This window comes from Amblyomma maculatum, chromosome 9, assembly GCF_055883805.1.
Source record: "Amblyomma maculatum isolate TAMU_Amacu chromosome 9, ASM5588380v1, whole genome shotgun sequence".
NCBI classification, from domain to species: domain Eukaryota; kingdom Metazoa; phylum Arthropoda; class Arachnida; order Ixodida; family Ixodidae; genus Amblyomma; species Amblyomma maculatum.
The window spans coordinates 54897574-54906153 of NC_139352.1; positions in this window are offsets into that span (position 1 = coordinate 54897574).

Consider the following 8580-nt stretch of genomic DNA (forward strand, 5'->3'; position numbering starts at 1 on the left):
TTACTGAAGCCATATTCGGTTTAGTTGTGCCTGATTGTAAATGCTTTCCCATTTCTTCGAGATTTTTCATACACCCGATAGTATTGTGATTGCCTTCGAAATAATTACACTCATTCGTATTAGTGACAATACGTTCACTGCATGATGTATCAGTGACTGCATTTTCTTCAACTTCGAAGCAATGGTGTTCTGGTCACAGCAGCGACTTCTCAAGCATGAAATTAATTCACCTTCTGGTACTTTCATAAGCCGCAACCAGGTACCTTTCTCAAATAATGTTGTTTCTACACTTTTCCTAAACATTTTCTTGTCCTCGCAACCATCGTAAACTTCAACGCTGCGATGAGTGCTTAGCTAAGCACTCGACTGTTGAACCTGAGGATATTGTTTGAATGAAGGCGAATGGTAAGCTGTCCATTTAATAAAAACCTTGCGCGGGAACATTATTAAAGGCAATTCTACGTTAACACTGTAGGCCACCAACATCACTATACAAATATTCAGAGAATACTAACAAGCCTTGCACACAGTCATTTCCTCATTTGAAGTAAATATCAGTACACTAAGCTCAACCTTTAAAAGCAATCGATCAAAGAAACTTGGTAGGTTCCAGCACCCTCGCAAAATTACGAGAAAATTGTGCGCTTCGGGCGTGAACGTAGAGCGCGACGATCTCCTAGGTTGTAAATCTGGCTCTAGAAAGAGGCTGAAGTTTCATAAACTATTTTGTTATCACGGTTTTGAAGATCTTTATACTAGAGGAACTACTACCGCCAAGTTTGCTTGAAGGAGTCTTTCACGTGCTGACATACTTCGCATCAAGTGCGCTACAACAATCTAATGAATAGCGTTTGCAGACCACAGACATAAATAAATCCAGAGTTGATTATTATTCAGAGTGAAATTTCCTCAGTTTCTCTGGAAAAAATATTGGCGATGTTTGCTTTTCAGTTAGGTTAAATTTTACCTTTCCAGCTAACGCAACAAGGTATTTAAGATGTCCTGATATTGTCCACCACAGGCATGCCTTGAGCTTTGCTTCCTTCTAAAAGTGGTTGCTGCAGCTTAGTTCCAACCATAGGAATTAGTAAAGTGCTAAAGTACAGTGGTACTAGTAGCTTGAACAAGGTAAAGTTAACTCTAGATAATAAAGAAACTTAGGAGGCATTCGATATAATTTTTATAAAGAAATCTAGCTGGGACGCTTCGCCGAGATTAGGCTTGGTAGGTGAAAGCAAGCCTCAACGGGAGTGCGAATTTCTCCTTTATATATATATATATATATATATATATATATATATATATATATATATATATATATAGAGAGAGAGAGAGAGAGAGAGAGAGAGAGAGAGAGAGATACAGAGAGAGAGAGAGGCCAACAGACAGAATGAGAGAAGAGAGAAGGCGAATTATGAAAAGAAAAGTGAAGATGGCAGTCGGGTGCTGATATGTCATCGTAAAATATTATTTCTGGTCGTCAGCGTTGATTCCCGACGGCCGGTAGGTGTGTATTGTATGCTCATCATAATTTCTTTATTAAGCAAAAGAATTCGTCAACCTAACCTAATACACAATAATAATTGCTAGTGCTGATATTCTTTGCGGCTTAGCGCAAAAAAAACAGTGCGAGCTGAGTGGTATTTGCCGCCAAAATGTGCTGAGTTATATAGTACTCTGAATTTATGGCAAGAGCGCAGTCGGCAGGCTCTGCTCTCTATTCCTGTTTTTGCCCATAAAAACGACACAGAGCTGTCCAAAAAATCTGCCGCATGGCGCGGCTGCCCAAGCAGAGCGGTTGGCGGCCTTAACAAATTGAAGCTCCCAGGGCGACGAAGTGCGCCCCTACCCCTTCCCTCTAACCAACAAGGCAGGTTGAATAAGGGAGTACTAATTCATAAGCATTTACTCCACACGAACATCTACAAAGGGAAGCTATGCAGCTTTATAAGAAATTTAGTATTTGAAAAAACTCTATGGCTCTCAGTGTATCGGTGTGGGTGCTATGGGGTGGACGATAATGAGTAATTACTTCTTTACTTCAGCTCCGGCGTATGCGATTCCGCTAAAACATTTGCGAATGTTTACTAGGCCCTTTTTGTCAATCGCCCAATTTTAGCTTGCACGTGCAAGAGCCTGCGTAATTTTGCTGTGAGACTGACCTGCGTACGAATGGGAGTTGAGGAACACTGCAATGCACAGCGCGAAAAAGCACGCGTTTAACATGTATGATCTCAGGCTGGAGTGATGGATTAGGTACCTAATGTGGTGGCCCGAACAGCAGGCTTTCTTTTCGAAAGTAGAAAATGGAGTTCTCGGCCCTTGTTTCCGTCAGCCTGAAGGTACACAAATGACTCTAGTGTGAGCCCCGTTGCGTAGCTACGAAGTCAGTTACTTCACAGCTTGATCAACAGCCCAAACCATGTTCCTTGGATTTCCCATACAAAAATGGTGTATGTTCTTCAATGCAAACGTTTTTGGTCCACTATGTCTATCTATGGACTTTGATATTCTGCCACAAAGTGTCATTTTAATATCTATAGGCAGCTATAAAAAAAAAAAAAACTCTACCAATTTGGTTACAGCTTCTGAATCATACCAAATTTAGCTTCTGAACCTAGGTATAGAAAAACGATATATTTCTGAAGCTGTAGTTTAATAGTCATACAGTTATATTTAGTTTCCTATAGAGATGTAAATGTCTCTAAAGCTACAGACTGCAATCCATATAACCTGTTTTAGCTGGCTGTAGAACATTGTATGTATCATAAGCTATAAACGAGTAGTGGTACAGCGTTCTCTAGCAGCCTGTATAAATTCGGGAATGTGTACTTATGACGGTACCAATATCATCGGCTGTATCCCTTGCGCGTCTTAGCATCTAACTTGAGTAAGCGTTGTGTTCTATATGCAACAACAAATCTCGTGACACTATCCGGAATGATGTGCGACAAATGATTACCTCAGGATTTTGATACGACTTTCAGAAGACATACACGATTACAAACATATAGGCACGCATTTCAGGGTTCGTATTTCGTCTGTTCGAATCCCTCTCGTGAGTGGCCTCGAAATTGACTAGCAGATATATTCTATATGGAATGGTAAACCATATGACATGAGCAGGATTGCGTCATACGGATTACAAACGGGACTCCGTCATAGTCTAACTGGTGGGCGCACTGACACCGCATGGAAGTCCGCCAGCGATGAATGCATCCGATTCATGGCGGTTTTAGCCGTTGTCTAAAGAGAAAGACTATTAGTGCATAGACCCGGAAGCCAGGTATACAACATGCTTAAGTTTATAGCTGAGCACAGAAAATGGAACACTGGAATGCATAGGACACCAGACGTCCATAGAATATGTTTTTATATATATCATCATCGTCATCATCAGCCTGATTATACCCACTGCAGGGCGAAGGCCTCTCCCATATTCTCCAATTAACCCGGTTCTGTGCTAGCTGCAACCACTTGACCCCTGCGAACTTCTTAATCTCATCCGCCCACCTAACTTTCTGCCGCTCCCTGCTACGCTTTCCTTCCCTTGGAATCCAGTTTGTTACCCTCAGCGACCATCGGTTATCCTCTCTTCGCACTACATGTCCTGCCCATGTCCATTTCTTCTTCTTAATTTCCACTAGAATGTCGGTAACTTGAGTTATTTCTCTGACCAACTCTGCCCGCTTTCTATCTCTTAATGTTACCCCTACCATTTTTCGTTCCATAGCCCTCTGGGTTGTCCTCAACTTAAGTAGAACTCTCTTGGTTAGCCTCCACATTTAAGCCCCATAGGCGAGTACAGACAAGATGCAACTGTTCTATACTTTCCTCTTGAGCGATACCGGTAAGCTGCTAGTCATAATCTGCGAGTGCTTGCCAAATGCGCTCCATGCCAACCTTATTCTTCTTGTTTTTTTCCGTTTCATGGTCCGGATCTGCGGTTACTATCTGTCCTAAGTAGACATATTCGCCTACTACTTCTAGTATTAAGCCTACCTTTCTACTTTTCCTGTCTAGGTCATCAATCATTATTTGCAGTTCATCCCCCGAGTTGCTTAGCAAGACAATGTCATCAGCAAATCGCAGATTACTGAGGTCTTCTCCATCTACCCTTTTCCCTAACAGCTCCCATTCCAAGTCTCTGAATACTTCTTCTAAACAAGCTGTGAATAGCACTGGGGAAATTGTGTCTCCCCAGTGTGAAGTAAAGACGCAGTATACTGTACTATTGGGCGACTTCAATGCCAAGGCACGGAAAAAGCAGGCAGGAGACAAGGCAGTAGGTGACTATGGCATTGGTTCTAGGAATAGCAGGGGGGAGTTACTAGTTAAGTTTGCAGAGCGCAATAACTTACGAATCATGAATACCTTCTTCAGCAAACGGAAGAACCAGAAATGGACATGGAAAAATCCTAACGGAGAGACTAAAAATGAAACCGACTTCATAATGTGTTCAACCCCCGCCATAATGCAAGATGTAGAGGTAATCGGGAAAGTGCGATGCAGTGACCACAGGATGGTGAGGTCGCGAATTAGCCTAAATCTGAAAAAGGAACGCAACAGCTTAGTAAGAAAGAAATCCATCCACGAATTAGCGGTGAGGGGGAGGGCAGAATAGTTCAGGATCTCGCTACAGAATAGGTATTCAGCTCTAACTGAGGATGGCGACATTATCCTAGAGGCAAAGAGCAATAATTTCGGAGATATCATTACTGAGTGCGCGGTAGAAGTAGGCGGTACGATAGTTAGGATAACGGTAAGCTGTCTAAGGAGACGAAAGATTTCATTAAGAAACGCCAGAGTATGAAAGCTTTCAATCCAAAACACCAGATCGAATTGGCCGAGATATCAAAGCTAATCAATAAGCGCAAGGTGGCCGATATAAGGAAGTATAACATGGAGAAAATTGAGCATGCTGTAAAGAACGGGGGAAGCCTTAAAGCGGTAAAGAAGAAATTGGGCATAGGCAAAAACCAGGGCCGGCTTGCACGATAAAGTCTGAGCTAAGTCCAGACTTAAATGGTGTCTTTAGAAAGACCAAGCTTATTTAAGACGGCTCGTGTTCCGAACGCCCCGCAGGGGGCACCTGTTAAAGCAGGTGTTTGTGTGTTTTGTGCGACACCACGGACCCCGAGCACCCACGTTTAGCCGTGCGTGGCATCGTCGTGTCTGGGGAAAAGGGGATCCTGGTGGTTGAGCTGATGCCGAGTGTTTGGACCTTTAAGGCCCCTCGGCGGAGGCAACACACCACTTTGGCCCACGCTTCCCATAGACGGCACCTCCGGGCTGACCCACCCGGGGGAAATCGGCAGTCGCCTTTTCCTGTTCTCCCCTCCATCTTTCACTTTCCTATTTTCTTTCTTAGAACTGTCCTGTCCTCTCTTACCTTCTTCATTTCTTCCTACTTCCAGGCGGCGAGGGTTAACCTTGTGTGGCTAGCTACCCTGAGTTACGCCATATTGGGTTATAGTTACGGTGTACAGCTGGCGTGGGCAGGAATTGACAATTTCTGTCCCGTCCCCTCGTTGGGCTCCATGGTGGGTGGCTGGCACTGCAGCCGAACAATACACTTTTTTATGGCATCTAAACTCCTTAACCCCGATCGTCCTCCTTCTAAAAGGGGGCGCACCGAGGCCACCATGTTCTTCTCAAAGAACATAAACAACTTTCCTCGTTTCCATGTGGTCCACAGTGACCACGAGGAAATCACTGCACGACTTCTGTCCCCATTTGTTGTTTCCCGAACGTTGACTGAGGCCGTTGGCCAGGGCTATAAGATAAAGAAACTTGGAAACGGTGACCTGTTACTAGAATTAATGTACAATCATCAGTATCAGAAGCTAAGTGCAGTCGAATCATTTGGAGAAATACCGGTACAGATTAGCCCGCACCGATCACTAAACACTGCCCGAGGAGTGATCTCTGATGATGACCTTAGGTACGTGAGTGAACAAGAACTTCTTGAAGGCCTGAAGGAACAAAATGTCACAGATGTTTACCGGATAAAGATCAGACGAGATAACAAAGAGATAGAAACAAAGCACATTGTACTCACCTTTGCTGCAAGCACTCTCCCAGAATCTGTCGAAGTAGGCTACACAAAGATAAAACTGAGGCCCTACATCCCTAACCCACGCCGTTGCTTCAAATGTCAGAAATATGGCCATGGCTCTCAGAGTTGCCGTGGCCAACTCACATGTGCAAAGTGTGCCTCGCACGAACACCCTACAGACAACTGCGAACAACAGCTGCTTCTCTGCTAAAACTGTGAAGGTAACCACCCAGCTTATTCACGCTCATGCCCAAACTGGAAAAAAGAAAAAGAAATAATTACACTGAAAGTCACCGAAAACATATCTTACGGAGAGGCACGAAAGCGGCTTTCTCTTCCTCAAAAGCCACACTACTCCGTTGTGACGCAGCAGGGCGCGGCATCATAGCGGTCGTCGGCACCTGCCCAGGAAGCACACAGTTCTTCCAGGGCAGCGCCACCTGCGCCCTCGGTGGAGTCAGCTAGCGCTACTCCACCACCACCCGCAAAGCTGGCTGCGCGGACCCCCAGGTCAGCCGGCCCAAAGGCCTCGACCCATGAGTCGAGGCCTAAAACTGACAATCCTGTGCTTTCTGCACAGTCGTCCACCGCATCTGAAGATGCGATGGACACAACTTCTTCACCCCAGCTGCCTAGGCGGCAAAGCTCACTGGAGCGAAAAAGAAAGGGAAAAGTCCCAATAACAGGTCCCAAGGACCTACAAACCTAAATTTAAACTTGTCCCTTAAATAACTTTTAATTATGGCGCTCCTCATTTATTGGAACTGCCGAGGACTCTTAAAAAATTTAGATGATATATATGAAATTCTTGCGGACTATCAACCAAACATACTTTGTCCGCAAGAAACCCATTTAAAACCAGCAGACTCAAATTTCCTTAAGCAATATAATGTATTCAGGAACGACAGGCAAGGCAGCTCTCACTCCTCTGGTGGCGTTGCCATTGTAACACAAAAATCAATCCCCTCCGAAACATCTCACTCAACACAGACTTAGAGGCAGTGGCAATCAGAAGCTTAGTTTATGGCAAAATAACAACCGTATGTTCCCTGTATATTGCTCCTACTTATAAGCTAAGTAGCGAAAGTTTTGAAAAATTGATTAATCAACTTCCGGAACCTTGGTTGCTGGTCGGAGACTTTAATGCTCACCACCCATTATGGGGATGTACAAGAACGGACTCCCGAGGCGTTCTAATCGAAAAATTCTTATTGTCCTCGGGATCATGCTTACTAAACACGAAACAGCCAACTTACTACAATATAGCTTATAACTCTTACACATCCATAGATCTAGCCATTGGCTCCTCGATGTTCCTGGCAGCTACAGAGTGGACTGTCATTAACAACCTATACGGAAGTGACCATTTTCCGATCTTAATAAAATATACTGGGAACGGAAATGAAAATGTGTCGAATCCCAGAAAATTCAAAGAAAATGCAGCCAACTGGAAGATGTTCAGGGAACAGTCATCATTGGCCAGTTCATCAGTTACTGACTTAGGCGTTGATGAAACTCAACGCTTAATCACGCTGCACATCATAGAGGCAGCAGAAAAATACATTCCACAGACGTCAAGTAAGCCACGAAATAAACGAAGACCCTGGTGGAATGCAGAATGTAAGACTGCTCGTGAAACTCAAAACAGGGCATGGTCGAAACTACGCCGATACCCCACAGCCGAAAACCTAATAGCCTTTAAGCGTGCAAAGGCAAATGGCAGGCGTATTCGACGCGTCTCCAAGCGAGAAAGCTGGTCATCATTCCTTTCTTCAGTGAACTCCTATTCTGACGCACACAAAGTTCACAACAGGATAAGAGCACTTAAAGGATATAGCACAGTCCCAACGCCCCTTTTCAGCACCAGTGGTGACTCTCTTGAACATCAAGCAGACACACTAGGGCAACACTTTGAATACATATTCAGCTCAGCACACTATACAGATTCCTTTTTGCGGCACAAGGCAAGAGAGGAGAGGAAGCACATACATGATAAAAGGCCATCCTCAGGAGGATACAATAGCCCATTCACCATGCAGGAGCTGAAGATTGCACTAGACACATGTGGTAACACAGCACCAGGTCCTGACAGGATCACATATGGAATGCTCAGGCATCTGCATGTGAACACTGTTGAAACCCTACTCTACCTGTATAATAAAGTATGGGCCACAGGACGCTTTCCTAAAGCATGGAAGGAAGCGATCATCATCCCAATATTAAAACTCGGAAAAGAACCCACACTTGCTGCTAGTTATCGGCCTATCGCACTAACCAGCTGTCTATGCAAGCTTTTTGAGAAAATGGTAAATCGTCGCCTTCTCCATTTCCTTGAATACAATGGTCTTCTTTATCAAAACCAAGCTGGTTTTAGAGCTGGGCGATCAACAGCTGATCAGCTCATTGCCTTTGAGTCTTATGCAAGGGATGCTTTTGTGCATAAACAACATTGTTTATCTGTCTTTTTCGATCTTGAAAAAGCATATGATACCACTTGGCGCTATGGTATCATCCGCGACCTC